The sequence below is a fragment of the Petaurus breviceps genome, unplaced genomic scaffold (assembly GCF_028583685.1).
Source record: "Petaurus breviceps papuanus isolate PSGF00001 unplaced genomic scaffold, PetGlider_PUasm1.0 90740, whole genome shotgun sequence".
NCBI classification, from domain to species: domain Eukaryota; kingdom Metazoa; phylum Chordata; class Mammalia; order Diprotodontia; family Petauridae; genus Petaurus; species Petaurus breviceps.
Genome location: NW_027187330.1, coordinates 1587782 through 1603720, shown reverse-complemented (window position 1 = coordinate 1603720; position 15939 = coordinate 1587782).

Genomic DNA, 15939 nt, shown 5'->3' with positions numbered 1-15939 from the left:
GAAGCTATCAGTTCCCTCAAATTACAAAAGATTGAAGATCTCACTTCAAACAGATATGAAAAGCAAGAATAGATATGCAGTGACCCGCTTAGAGTGTGCAATGTTTGTACTCCTATCACAGGCAAGCACCTTCTATCTATGATCAAAGTTCTAGTTGGTCTACCTTCTGGGAGAGAAGGTAGAGTCTAAGGAATGCCTCTCCACTCTCCAGATTATAAAGAATAGAATAGAAGTGTTCCTCTTTTTAAAAATAGAAAGGTTTCCATGTAAAAACAGAAGAAAGATGGTCTAAAGAAGCAGAGGAACCTGTGTCAGGAGGTTGGAGGGTAGAAGGATGTTACCCAAAGATGGAAGGAAATAGAAAGAACACTGAACACTTCGGGCTAAGTAACAAATATGAGACTCTTCTGGAAAGGGTCTTCTTCTTGTTGTTTATCCTTTGTTCTCAAAGAAGACCAGTGACATCAGGAGAGTGATATCTCGACTTGCAAGTGAATGAGGCAGGGCTGAGCAAAGTCATCAGCCTCACTGTCCTCCAGAGTCATCTTGAGTCCAGTGGTAAGACATAGATCAGGACAACTGGTAATGGCTTTGGATGCAGTGGGAGACCTTGACCTTTTTAAACTAATGTCTTTCCCAAATTTCAGTTTGTCTAAGGCAAGACTCATTCAGTGATTCTTAAATCTAGGTAAGAAATTAGGCAAAAGATGGACAAGTTTGCCTACTCAAGGGGGAAAAAACTATATGGGTTTCTGGCCAGGATAGAAACAATTGCTACTTACTCTCACTCTGAGTCATCGAAAACCAAAACAATGACCAACTGAGGCTTGGGCCAGGAAGTATTATTGGCCAATCAGTGAGAGCCAGAGTGATTTGGGTTTAAGCTATAGTCAAGTAGCTTCATTTAAATCCCAACAGGCTTTATTAAAACCTGGTTTTTCAGAGCTCTATTTCAAGAAATCATAAAATGATCCGAAGAGATAGAGAGACCTATGTCAGGCATCCTGTGTCAGGAGGTTGGAGGGTAGAAGAATGTTACCCAAAGAAGAAAAGGAAATACAAAGAACACTGAACACTTCGGGCTAAGTAACAAATATGAGACTCTTCTAAAAAGGGAGGAAGCTAGCCTCTATGAGGACAAAATAGTTGCTTCTTCATCACAGAGTGATGATATTGATCCTTAGGTGCTGCCAGATGAGAGATGGATCATCCAGTAAGCTTGGAGGGAAAAGAGATCAGTTAATGGTGGTCAGAGAGCCTATGCTGAGGGGCATTTGAGCAGCTGTTTGTCAGTCTAATAACCACAACAAAGAAGTTTGCTGTCTTCTCTGGGGCATGAATTATATTGCCAGAAGGGATCCAGAGATTGAGAGGCAGTAGAGCATAAGGCAGAAAGTGTTGTGCTCAGCTTTAGGAAGAGTTGAATTCAGTTCTCTGCCCTGAGTCATGCACCCAAGGGCAATTACTTAAATCCTCTGAGCCTAAATTTTCTCTTCTGTAAAATTGTTAGTGTTGTGGGGCTAAATGAAATAATAATATTTATAAATTACTTTGCAAACTTTAATTCGCTAAATAAATATCAGTTGTTATTATAAAGTATTCCTAAGTATTACAAAATCTTAGACAAGAATCTGAAGATTTTCAGGTACAGGTGGTGTTTTCATCACAGCTGCCTATTAAAGGCTAGGATTTCAGAAAAGAAAGGTTTAGGAAGTGAACAGCTGCTGTAAGAAAATTATGTTTGAGAACAGAATTTGGATTTCTAGACCCCAGCTTAAAATACAGAAAAGATAACCTTCTATCCAGGGATGGAGTCCACCTTACTAGGACTGATAGTGTATTTGCTTGGAGTCTTGTAAATCTAATCAAAAGGGTTCTAAATAGAAAATAAAAGGAAGTGAGGAAACTGTCTATTTAGAGCCATCAAACTAGAAACCACAAAAAAATAGTACAATATAGGAAGAAGAACCACGATAGAGATTGACAGAAATTCTCAAGTGACAAAATCCAACAAAAGAACAAACAATACATTCATGGCAATTCTCCTCCTCTCCCTCTCATTATAACCCAGAATCTTAACACTCTGATAGGTGAGTTTTCACCTGGAATCAGGCCACCACATCACTTCCTGGGCATTTTCAAGCCATATCACAGCACCCAAACCACTACCTCTCAATTTCTAGGTTTCCTTTACATATCGTCTTCCTCCATTTGAATGTAAGCTTCTGGAGGGCAAGGACTGTCTTGCTGGCTTATATTTGTATTGCCAGCACTTACAACTGTGCCAGACAGGTAGCAAGCTCATTCATTCAAGAAGAAACCCTTGCCCAGAACCAACAAAAGTCTTCCTCCTTGAGTTCTTAAGCCTTATTCCCTCACAATTTTGGCTGCTGAAGCCGCTTATCCCCCTGAAAGAAGATTCTCAACTCTAAGTAGCAAGACCAATACCTTCCCAGCTAGCAAATGTTCTCAGGCTTAGACTTTTCTTTGGGCCTCAGTCAGAAACATTACCCTAATTTATGATGAATATTCTACAAGCCTTCCAATTTTAATCTCTGAAGGCTAGACTAATAGTACCTAGTCCAAATAACCACCAAATAGCTCTGCGGTTTTGCATTCTCCAGGTTTTGAACTCAGAGTCTTTTTCATTCTTACATTTTACATGTAGATTTGTAGATGGGGAAAAGGAAAAGAGATAAGCTAAGCTGGGGAACAATGCAATTATTATTAATAATAACTAGCATTCATATAACATTTTCTTTATAAATATCATCTTACTTTATCCTCACAACCACCCTGGGAGGTGGGTGCTATTACTATCCCCATTTTATAAATAGGGAAACTAAGGCAGACAGAGGTTGAGTGACTTGCCCAGGGGTCACACAGCTATTATCTGAAGCTGGATTTTGAACTGAAGTAAGAGATTTCTATAACCAACTAACTGTGTATGTTATTCCCTTGAGCTAAATCCAAGGAGAGTAAAGTTCAAACAATGCTTGCCTCCCTTCCTTCTTTTCCTCTACTGTAATAGGTCTTTGTGCCTCTTTGTGTTATGTAATTTACCCCCTTTCTGCCTCCTTCTTTCCTCTTCTTCCAGTAGAATCCTTTTTTTCATCCTTTAATTAATTTTTTAAGTATTATATCAAAGTCAACTTATACCTACACCCTCTATCTATGTTTACCCCCCTCTAAATGCCATAATAAAGATATACTTCTCAAGAGTTCCAAGTATCATCTTCCTGCGTAGGGATGTAAACAGTTTAACCTTATTGAATGCCATGTGTTTTTTTTTTCTTTCCTGTTTACCTTTTTGTGCTTTTCTTGAAACTTGTATTTGAAGATCGAGTTTTCTTTTCAGCTCTGATTTTTTCATCAGGAATGACTGAAAGTCCCCTATTTCATTGAATAGCCATGTTTTCCCCTGAAATATTATGCTCAGTTTTGCTGAGTAGTTGATTCTTAGTTGTAATCCAATTTCTTTTGGCAGGTATAACTTTAAATTTCAAAGTTATTATTGATAAATGTAGATGTTTTTGAACTAATAATTCCCCTAATAGTCCATGTATTTGATACTTCAATATACATTAAAGAACAAAAATTCCCTTATGGTCTATGTTCTGATGATCTCCATTAAATAGTTCTTTTTATTTTGTAAATTTTTTATTCATTTTAATAAATAGTTCTTTTTAAAATATTTTATTTCATTATTTCCCAATTACATGCAAATTTTAAAAACTTTTTTAAGTTTAGAGTTCCAAATTCTCTTTGTCCCTCCCCTTCCCTTCCTATCCCCTGAGAAGGTAAGCAATATATTGATTAGACATGTGAAGTCATGCAAATTATATTTCCATATTAGCCATGTTGCAAAAGAAAACACATGCCAAACATTTTTCAAATGTATGCTTCATTCTGCATTGAGAGTTTATCAGTTCTCTCTCTGGAGTTGGATAGCATTTTTCATCATGTGTTCATTGGAATTGACTTGAATCATTGTCTTGAACAGAGTTTAGCTAAGTCTTTCACAGTTGATTTTGTTACAATATTGCTGGTACTATGAGCAATGTTCTCCTGGTTCTGCTCATTTCATTTTGCATAAGTTTATATATGTCTTCCCAGGTTTTTCTGGAACTATCCTGCTTATTAGCACAACAGTACTTCATCACAATCATATACTACAACTTGTTCAACCATTCTCAGTTGATAGGCATCCCCTCAATTTCCAATTGTTTGCCACCATAAAAAAAGAACTGCTAAAAATATTTTTGTACAAATAGGTCCTTTTCCCCTTTCTTTGATCTCTTTGGGGTACAAACCTGGTAGTGGTATTCCCTGGGTCAGTTTTATAACCCTTTGGGAACAGTGCCAAATTGTTCTCCAGAGTGGTTGCATCAGTTCAAAAATTCATGAATTGTGCATCAGTGTCCCAGTTTTTCCACATTCCCTCCAACATTTGTCATTTTCCTTTTCTGTCATGTTAACCAATCTGACAGCTGTGAGGTGGTATCTCAGAGCATTTTAACGTGCATTTCTCTAATCAATAGTGATTTAGAGTATTTGTATATGACTATTGAAAGCCTTGATTTCTTCTGAAAATTGCCTATTCAAATCCTTTGACCATTTATCAATTGGGGAATGGCTCATATTTGGCTCAGTTCCCTATGTATTTGAGAAATGAGGCCTTTATCAGAGAAACTTGCTGAAAAATTTTCTCCCAGCTTCCTGTTTATCTGCATTAGCTCTGCTTGTACAAAAAAAAATAATTTCATGTAATTGAAATTATCCATTTTACTTCCTGTGATCTTCTCTGTCTATGTTTGGTCATAAAAATCTTTCCTTATCCATAGATCTGACAGGTACATTTTCCCATCCTCCCTTAATTTACTTATGATATCACCCTTTATCTAGAAATCATTTTTCCATTTTGCTCTTATTTTGGGGTATGGTGTGAGGTATTGTTCATGCCAGTTTTTCTTTTCCAAACTGCTTTCCAGTTTTCCTAGCAATTTTTATTAGATGGTAAGTTCTTAGTCAAAAAGTTTGGATCTTGGGGTGGCTAGGTGGCACAGTGAATAGAGCACCAGCCCTGGAGTCAGGAGGACCTGAGTTCAAATTCAGCCTCAGATACTTAACACTTATTAGCCATTTGGGCTAATAACCTTGGGCAAGTCACTTAACCCCAATTGCCCTGCCCTCCCCCCTCCAAAAAAAAGCAAAAAAACCCAAAAGGTTTGGATCTTTGGGTTAAATCAAACACTAGACTATTATGGTTATTTACTACTGTATATTATGTACTTAATCTATTCCATTGGTCCGTCACTCCATTTCTTTGAAGAACCAGATTGTTTTCATGATAACTGCTTTGTAATATAGTTTAAAATCTGGTACTGTCATTAAATAGCTCTTGGGAACAAAATTATGAAGTTATTTTGTGGCAGTCAGCTTGGTAGGCATGCTAATGCAGAAGCAGAGAGATTGCAAGAGTTCTGGTTAAACCAAGAGATCTGGACATGCAGCCAAACCAACAGTTAGTAGAAACTGGAGTTAAACCCTCCTCCTCCCCACTAATGTTTGATAATAACACAAAGAAAAAAATGGATAAGAAGGAAAGAAGAGACCTGTTTAAATAGACTCCATGGGGGAACTCATCAACCAGCTAGATTTTAAAATAAAACCTACCAAAAGGAGCTGTCCTGGGTACAGAGCAATTGTGGAGGATGAATACTAAAATTGTTATATAGTGCTATAAGAATAGTGTCATGAGTTCAGAATCTCAGAGTGCAAGGAATGCTAAGGACAATAAGATTATTTTTTTAAGAACTATATTGGGAGAAAGGAGACCAATGATGGAGAAAAGGCAGAGGTACTCAACTCTTTTCCTTCTGTTTTCTCTTCCAAAGAGAATGATCTTATATCAAAGAATTGAGAATGAAGGGGGTGCCCTTCAATTAGGGAAAGATTAAACAAATTATGGCATATTAATGTCATGGAACATTATTGTCCTGTAAGAAGTAATCAAAGGGATAGTTTCAGTGAAATTTGAGAAGAACTGTATAAATTGATGTAAAGAGAAGTAGAAGCTGGAGAATAATTTATATGATAACAACATTGTTAAAAAAAAACAACTTTGAAAAACTTGAAAATTTTAAGCATTGTAATGATGACCAGTCACAATTCTGGAGTACCCCTGAATCATACTGCCTAATGTCTTATCAGAAAAGTGATGGACTCAAGGTGCAGAATGAGACATATTTTTGGACAGATGTGGGAATTTGTTTTTCTTGGCTATCGATATTTACTACATGGGTTTTAATTTTCCCTTTTCCCCAATTTTGGGCTGTTTTTGGGAAGAGCAAGGGGGCTAGTGATAGGGTTGCTCAAAAAAAAAAGAAAAGGAAAAGGAAACAAAAAGGGTTATTGAGTTATTTTCTAATGGTTTGGGGGAAAAACAGAAACAGATAAGCAAGATGACTTTGAAAGTTACATGTGGAGCTTATTATATGCTGGAAACAAAAAGCAAGCCATACATAATAGATGTTTGTGGTTTCATATGTGATCTTCTATGTTCTACTTTGTATATGGAAATGATAATTTTATTCGGTGTTTAAGTTTAGAATAAACTTTTAAAAACAACACCCATTCTTGTTCAAGCTATTATCACATTCCACTTGTATTATTGCAATGGATTCTTAATTGGTCTCTGTACCTCCAGTCTCTCCCTCTCTAACTCATCCTCCTCATATCTGTCAGATTGATACACTTAAAGCAGATCTGACCATATCAAGATTCTCTTCAAGATGTTTTAGTATCTTTCTCTTGATTCTGAGATAAAATAGAAATTCTATTTGGCTTTTTTTTTTTTATTAAAGCAATTGGGGTTAAGTAACTTGCTCAAGGTTACATGGCCAGTTATTTCTGGGTGTGGTGCTGAGTGTCTGAGCCCAGATTTGATCCCCAAGTCATCCCGACACTGGAGCCGGTGCTCTTACTCGCTGAGCCACCTGGCCACCCCTTCTATTTGGCTTTTAAAGCCCTTCAAAGCCCAGCTGTAGCCTCAAATGCCAAGCTAAGGAATTTGATTTTATTCAGTGGATGGTAAGGAGCCACTGAAAGATTTTATGCAGGAGAATGATTTTTTTTGCAGAAATTAATTTTATGGTTGCTTCTGAAATGAATTGGAGAACCTGGTAGCAGAGAACTAGTTAGGAGGTTGCTGTAATAGTTTAGAATGAGATAATAAGGGTCTGGACTAAGAAAGTATCTGTGGAAATAGAAAAAGAAAAAAGGATAGTTTCAACACCTGACTTTTGTATTTGTTATAGTTATTTTAAATATTTGTTTATTCTATTAAGATTTTAAATAAACTTCTGCTGTATTTCACAGCGGATGGGAAGAATATGACTCGAAAGACAAATTTTAGACACTCAAAAATTATAATAGGTATTAAGGACCTCCCCTCCTATTCTCATCGAAATGAGGCAACAACCAGGATATTTCCTTCAGGAGCTACCACCTTTCCTATCCATAAACTTGCTCATCTTAGCTGTGTAGTCCTAATTACCTGATTACTCACAAAAGGGTCCAATTAGCAGTGTTGGAATTAGTTAAGGCAAAGCTAGAAATTCATAAGTCATATAAAATCTCTGGGCTTAAGGTAGAAATTATTCTAGTTATCAAAGTTGTTGGGAGTTGTTGTTTTTTTTTTTTTTTTTGTCTTGTCATTGTGTATTTCTTCTCCTGCTTTGCCTTATCCCCTTTAGGTTCTAAGAAGCTCCTGGCTACCTGTTGGTGCCTTGTGCCACCTCCCTCCCTGGAATTATTCACATCCTCCTAGTTCCTGTATCTTTATCTAGTTTCTAACCTGCTTTCCCCCCTGATCTTTGCTATTCATGGATGTCCTGATTCCAGCTCATCTACTTGGCTTTGAATAAACGACCAGTTGCTGTGCTAGGAGCTGAGGATATAAATGCAAAAGTCAGATGGCCCTTGTCCTCGTGGAGCTTATATTTTAATGGAGGGGGAGGGGAAGAGAAAAAATATATTTCTATATCATTGCCGTGGAAGGGAGTTTTGGTCTGGGGAGTCACTAGGAATTGTAAGTAGAGCCATAGCTGCCTAGCTGATTATCATGTCCTTTTCAGGAACAGTAGTAGAATGAATTTTATTGTTGTCACAAAAGCAAGAAGTGTTGGGCAGGTTGTGGGCCAGATAGCAAGATACCAGGATAGGTCCTAGTTTGGTGAAGTATGGGTCTGTGGCTAGGTAGATCTAATAGAGAGGTGAGTTTGCACTCATCCATCCATCCATCCATCCAATCCATCCGTCCATCAAAACAACTTAGCCTCAAGGAGGCATTCCAAAACTGAGTGGATTACTGAGACTGGAGAAGACGGTGATCTTTTAGGACGGGAGAAATGGGCCAGCAGCAGGACAAATGGCTTTGCTCTAATTTCCACTATTCTACTCTTAATCAACAACTCATAATTCTTTAGCGCTGAAGTTTTATTTTCTTTTAATGACTGTATGGTAGTCAGTGCAAACATTATCACAGCTTTATTCATGAGGAAACTGAGGCTCAGATAAAGTGAAATCTGTCATCACCCAAATAGTAAATGTTGCAGCTGTTTACCTGGTTTCAGGTTCATGACTCTACCTGGACCACAGGGTTCTGGGAGGATCCCTTTAGGCACGGACCACTCTCCTGTTCCTGGCTTCTTATTTTGTCATCAGAGTCCTCCAGCAGCCACTGGCATTTTCTTATCAACTAGGTTTCACTTTGTTCTTGTTCCACCAATATGGCTTCATGCTCTCCTGCCTCTTTATTTAGGGCAATTTTCACACATCTCCAGTCTCCTTTCTTTGAACTTAATCAGTTTCAGGCTGATTCTGTGGCTTTCCCTATTGACTTTTAGTTGCACTGACCATCAGGGGAAAGTCTTTGAAGTTAACAAGCTTCAGGGTTTTTCAGTTCCTAGTTCCTCAACGAGCTGTTCGCATTTGAAAATTCAAATTTGAAATACATTGTCATAGATTTTACAACTCCTGGAGGATGGATGGGTTCTTATCTGACTAAAAGACCATTTGAGTAGTTAGATCTTTGACAAAATTCATCTCACAATCTACCTTCCTTTCCCCGATCTTCACATTTTCCTGGTTCCCTCCTCCCAGTCTTTTATAAAGAAAACCTCATTTCATGTTGTATTCTGTGTAATTTATGTGTGATTGTTTACTTGCCTTCTCAATGGGAGGGGTTGAAGAAAAGGAGATAATTTGGAACTCAAATTTTTAAAAAAATGAATGTTAAAAATTCAAAATTTTTAAGAGTTCATTGTAGTAGGTATACAAGGAAATGCTAATGAATCCACTATAAGAAATGAGGTCTTAGCTCCAAGTGTTAAGGATAGATCAAAAGCGAGTCATAAGAAAAATTAATGACATTTTTAACTACAGTTTAGAAAATTGAGATCCTTTAAAATGAACATGAAAGTTATGTTTCAATTTTCGGCTAATTGAAAGTTGTTAAATGAAAAAAATTTAGATGATTTCTAAGTTCCCTTCTGGCTCTAGGCCCTCTGATCTTTTAAGAGGATAACAAATTGACTAATTAAAAGTTAAATTACTTTAGAAGGGATTCAGGGAAAATGCTCATCCATATTTTTCACTTTCAAGTTGTTTTTTCAATATGCCCATAGGAGCACACTGATTTCCTCCAAACTCCCCTGGACTTACCTGAAAACAATGTTATACTTCTCTTTAGTGCTTTTTCTTTAAAAAATAGATTTACTGATACTCTTTAAAAAACAAAGAAAAAACCCACAGACAGTAAAATTTTGGAATCATTTATTTTTAATTACTTGAAGGGTCAGGAGAGGAAATAGGAAAAGCACATCATTTAATGTCTTGAAAGATTAACAGTATAATACTGGGTAAAACTCAAAGCCACAGAAACTTCAAACTACTGATTTGTGCCTGCTCACTAATGAAATGAATAATAGGAGTTGGTGGGATGCAGTTGGAGTGTGAGAGAGATACTTTCTAACAAACTCAAGTGAAGAAGAATACACATTCATTGAGCAGTTTTTCCTGCTTTGTACTTTGTTAAAACTTCAAAATCAAAACATAAAATGCTCTGGCAAATGTGTAACTTTTGACCTTTCAATAGTATTTGTCAACATATGCACCAAGGCATTAAAATTTTTTTTAAATGGTGATTTCCCATATAGTTTTCAGAACAACAATTTATCAGTGCTGTCATCCATTCATTCACCTCAGACCTATATGGGTAGGGCCAAAAGTGAAGGTGTTGGGAGTGTTGAATAGCCATCTATGGCACTGCAAAAATCTCCTGATATATATTTTGTTAGTACAATGTAACACTTTTAGGGCCCTGCGATCCATCCATTACTTGTAGCTTCTCATCTTACTTCCTCCTAAATAGGACACAGCTGTGCCCGATGGCAACAGACAAAAATATCCATGTCATTTTTCCATGTGAAACACTTTACAAAATCAGTACATCAGAGATCTATCAGAATGATCAGAAAGGAAGTATTTGTATCTATATGACAAATTCAAGTTGTTTTTACAAATAACTTTTGCTGGAATTCTCTTGCCCAAAAGGTAATAAGCACAAAATACTTCTGAATTATAATTCTGAATCAAAATGTCTGAAAAATTAAAATTAGATTACAAACAGAAACTCAGTTTGAAGAAGAAAAATGTTCAGCACATAAAGTTTTAATAGTATTTTACTTTTTCCAATTACATGTAAAGACAAATTTTAACATTCATTTCAAAAAAGATTTAATTTGCAAAATTTTTCCCTTCCCTCCCCTACCTTCCCACTCCCTAAGATAGTAAGCCATTTGATACAGGTTATATATGTTCAACATATATGTAAAACATTTTCATATTAGTCATATTGTGAAAGAAAAAACAAATTAAAAGAAAAGAACATTAAAAAAAGTGAAAATAGTATGCATTGATCTGCATTCAGATTATAACAATTCTTTCTCTGGATGGGAGTAGCATTTTTCCTCATGAGTCTTTTGGAATTGTCTTGGATCATTGCATTGATCAGAATAGCTGTTATAGTGTACTATGTTCTCCTGTTTCTACTCACTGGCTCACTTTGTATCAGTTCATGTAAGTCCATCCAGCTTGCCATTTCTGTCATAATAGTATGTCATCACAATCATATATCACAACTTATTCAGCCATTCCCCTATTGATAGGCATCCCTGAAATTTCCAATTCTTTGCTATCACAAAATGAGCTTCTATAAGTATTTTTGTACAAGTAAGTCCTTTTCCCTTTTTTTTAAAAAAAAAAATATCTTTTAGATGCAGACCTAGTAGCAGTATTGCTAGACCAAAGGGTATGTACAGTTTGATTGCACTTTGGGCATAATTCCAAATTACTCTCCAGAATGGTTAGATCACTTCACAATTTCAACAATGGTGCATTAGTGTCTCAATGTTCCCACATTTCTTCCAATATTTATCATTTTCCTTTTATGTCATATTAGCCAATCTGATAAGTGTGAGATGATATCTTAGAGTTGTTTTTTGTTTCTCTTATCAATAATGATTTAGAGCATTTTTATATAACTATAGATAGCTTTGATTCTTCATTTGAGAACTGCCTATTCATCTGTTGACCATTTATCAATTGGGGAATAACTTGTTTTCTTGTAAATTTGATTCAGTTCTCTATATATTTGAGAAATTAGGCCTTTATCAGAGACATTTGCTGTAAAAATTGTTTCCCAGCTTTCTGCTTTCCTTCTAATCTTGGTTGCATTGGTTTTGTTTGTGAAAAATTTTTTTAAAATATAATCAGAATTATCCACTTCACATTTTGTAAAGCTCTCTATCTTTTGTTTGGTCACAAATTCTTCTCTTCTCCATAGATCTGACATGTATACTATTCCACGTTCTCCTAATTTGCTTATGATATCACTCTTTATGTCTAAATCATGTACCCGTTTTGACCTTATCTTAGCACATAGTATAAGATACTGGTCTAAAACTAGTTTCTGTCATGCTATTTTCCAGTTTTACCAGCAGTTTTTGTCAAAAAGTGAGTTCTTGTCCCAGAAGCAGGGGTCTTTGGATTTATCAAACACTAGATTATTATCCTCATTTACTACTGTGTCTTAGGTACCTACTTTCCTCACGTACCTCATTCACCACTGTATTTCTTAGCCAGTGCCAGACAGTTTTGATAATTACTACTTTACATATAGTTTGAGATCTGATATGACTAGTCTACCTTCCATCATATTTTTTAAAGTTAGTTCCCTTGATGTTCTTCATCTTTTTTTAGATGAATTTTGTTATTTTTTTTTTAGCTCTGTAAAATAATTTTGGTAGTTTGGTATGGCAATGAATAAGTTAATTTAGGTAGAATTATCATTTTTATAATATTGGCTTAGCCTATCCTTAAGTAAATAGCATTTTTCTAACTGTTTAAAGCTGACTTTATTTGTATAAAAAGTGTTTTGTAGTTGTGCTCATATAATTCTTGGGTTTGTCTTGGTAGGTAGACTCCCAAGTATTTTATATTGTCTGCAATTAGAAATTTCTCTTTCTATCTCTTGCTGCTGGGTTTCTTGGTAATATATAGAAATACTAGTGATTTTTAAAACTTTATTTATTTATTTTAGTTTTTAACATTTATTTCCACAAGATTTTGAGTTCTAAATTTTCTCCCCATCTCTCCCCTACCCCCCACCCCAAGATGGGAAGCATACTGATTACCCCTTCCCCAGTCTTCCCTCTCCCCCCTATTCTTCACTTATCTCCTACCCCCTTACTTTCTTGTAGGGCAAGATGGATTTCTATACCCCATTGCCCATATATCTTGTTTCCCATTTGCATGTAGAAACAATTTTTTTAACATTTGTTTTCAAAACTTTGAGTTCTAGATTCTCTCCCTCCTTCCCTTCTCACCTACCCGCATTAAGTCAAGCAATTAAACATGATGCTAATGATTTATGGGGGTTTATTTTATATCCTGCAAATTTGCTAAAGTTGTTCATTATTTCAACTAGTTTTTTAGTTTATTCTCAAGGGTTCTCTAAGTATACCATCATAACACCTGCTAAGAGTGATACTTTTATTTCCTCATTGCCTATTCTAATTCCTTCAATTTCCTTTTCTTCTCTTATTGCTATAGCTACATTTCTTGTACTATATTGAATAATTATGGTGATAATGGGCCTCCTTGCTTCACCTCTGATCCTACCAGGAAGGCTTCTAGTTTATCCCCATTACTGATAATGGTTAGTGATGGTTTTAGATCATGCATTATTATTTTAAGGAAAGCTCCATTTATTACTATGCTTTCTACTGTTTTTAAAAGGAATGGAGGCTGGATTTTGTCAAAAAAAATGTTCTACATCCATTGAGATAATCATATGATTTCTGTTGGTTTTATTATTGCTGTGGTCAGTTATGCTGGTAGCTTTCCTAATATTGAACCAAGCAAACATTCCTAGTATAAATCCCACCTCTCATAGTGTATGATCCCTGTGATATATTGCTATAATCTCCTTGCTGGTGTTTTATTTTAAAATTTTGCATGAATATTTATTAGGGAAATTGATCTGTAGTTTTTTCCCCTTCATTTTACCTCTTCCTGATTTAGGTGCTAGCACCATATTTGCATCATAAAAGGAATTTGATAGGACTCCTTCTTTGCCCATTATTCCAAATAGTTTATATAGTATTGGAATTAATTCTTTAAATGCTTGGTAGAATTCACTTGTGAACCTATCTGTCCCTGGGCATTTTTTCTTATGGAATTCATTGATGGCTTGTTCAATTTCTTTTTCTATGATGGGATTATTTAAGTATTCTGTTTCCTCTTCTGCTAATTTGGGCGATTTATATTTTTGCATATATTCATCAATTTTGTTTAGATGGTCACATTTATTGGCATATAATTGGACAAAATACTTCCTAGTAATTGCTTTAATTTCCTCTTCATTGTTGGTGAATTCTCCTTTTCATTTTTGATACTGTTAATTTGGTTTTCTTCTTCCCTTTTTAAAAATAAAATTAACCAATAATTTATCTTGTCTTTGTGGGTTCTCCCTGCCCCCAAAACAGCTCCTAGTTTTATTTATTAGTTTAATAATTTTCACACTTTTAAGTTTATTAGTCTCACCTTTGGTTTTTAGGATTTCCAGTTTGGTGTTTAAATGGGGATTTTTAATTTGTTCTTTTTCTTGTTTTTTAGTTGCATGCCTGATTTGTTGATTCACTCTTTATTTTGTTGATGTAAGAGTTTAAAGATATAAATTTCACCCCTAAATACTGTTTTGCCTGCTTTCCATAAATTTTAGTATGTTGTTTATTGCTGTCATTTTCATTAATGAAATTATTGATTGCTTCTAAGATTTGTTCTTCAAACTCACTCATTCTTTAGGATTAGATTATTTAGTTTCCAATTAATTTTTAATCTATATTTCCCCTGCCTTTTATTGAATATAATTTTTACTGTCTTATGCTTGGAAAAGGACCCATTTACTTTTTCTGTCTTTCTACATTTGATTATAAGGTTTTTATGCCTTTATAAATGGTCAGTTTTTATGTAGGTTCCATGTAACACTGATAAAAAATGTGTATTCTTTTCTATCCCCTTCAATTTTCTCCAGAGGACTGTCATATTGAACTTTTCCAAAATTCTATTTACCTCCTTAACTTCTTTCTTGTTTATTTTTTTGTTAGATTTATTGAGTTCTGAGAGTGGAAAGTTGAGGTTCCCCACTAGCATAGTTTTACTGTCTATTTCCTCTTATAAATTCACTTAACTTCTTTAAGAATTTGAATGCTATACCATGTGATGCATTTATCTTTAGTGCTGATATTACTTCATTGTCTAGGGCACCTTTTAGCAAGATGTAGTTTCTGTCCTCATCTTTTTTAATTAGACCTGTTTTTGTTTTTGCTTTGTCTGAGACATCAATTACTGCCCCTGCTTTTACTTCAGGAAAAGCATAATAGATTCTGCTCCAGCCCCTTACCTTTATTCTGTGTGTGTCTCTCTGCTTCAGGTGTGTTTCTTGTAAATAACATATTGTCTAATTCTGGTTTTTAATCTAGTCTTCTATCTTCTTCCATTTTATGGGTGAGTTCATCCCATCCACATTCACATTCACAGCTATGATTACTGTGTATTTCCCTGAATTCTAGTTTTCCTCTTGTTAATCCTTTTCTCTCCTTTAACCATTTCCCTCACCAGTGTTTTGCTTCTGACTACTACCTCCCCCAAGTTGTAATTCTTTCTGTCAATCTCTTCTCCTTTTCTTAACCTCCTCTCTTCCTAATTCTCTACAGGATAAGAGATTTTTATACCCAACTGATTGTATGTGTTATCGCCTCTTTGAGCCAATTCTGATAAGAGTTAGGTTCAAGTAATGCCCATTGTACCCCCCTCCTATCTTCCCTTCCACTGTAATAGGTCTTTCACATCTCTTCATGTGAGATACTTCACCCCCTTCTACCTCTCCCTTCCTTCTGCTCCCAGTGTAGCTCTCTTTTGCACTCCTTAATTTTCTTTTATATCATCCCATCAAAGTCACTTTATACCTGCACCCTCTGTCTAGGTATAGTCCATCTAACTAATAGTGATACAGCTCTTAAGAGTTACCAATATCACCTGTTAGATTGGCTAACATGACAAAACAGAAAAATGATAAATATTGGAGAAGATGTGGGAAAATTGTAACACTAATGTATTGCTGGTGGAGTTGTGAACTGACCAAACCATTCTGGAGAACAATTTCGAACTATGCCCAAAGGGCTATAAAACTGCATACCCTTTGATACAGCAATACCAAGTCTGTATCCCAAAGAGAACATAAAAAAGGGGAAAGGACCCACATGTACAAAACATATATATTTATAGCAGCTCTTTTGTGGTACAAAAGAATTA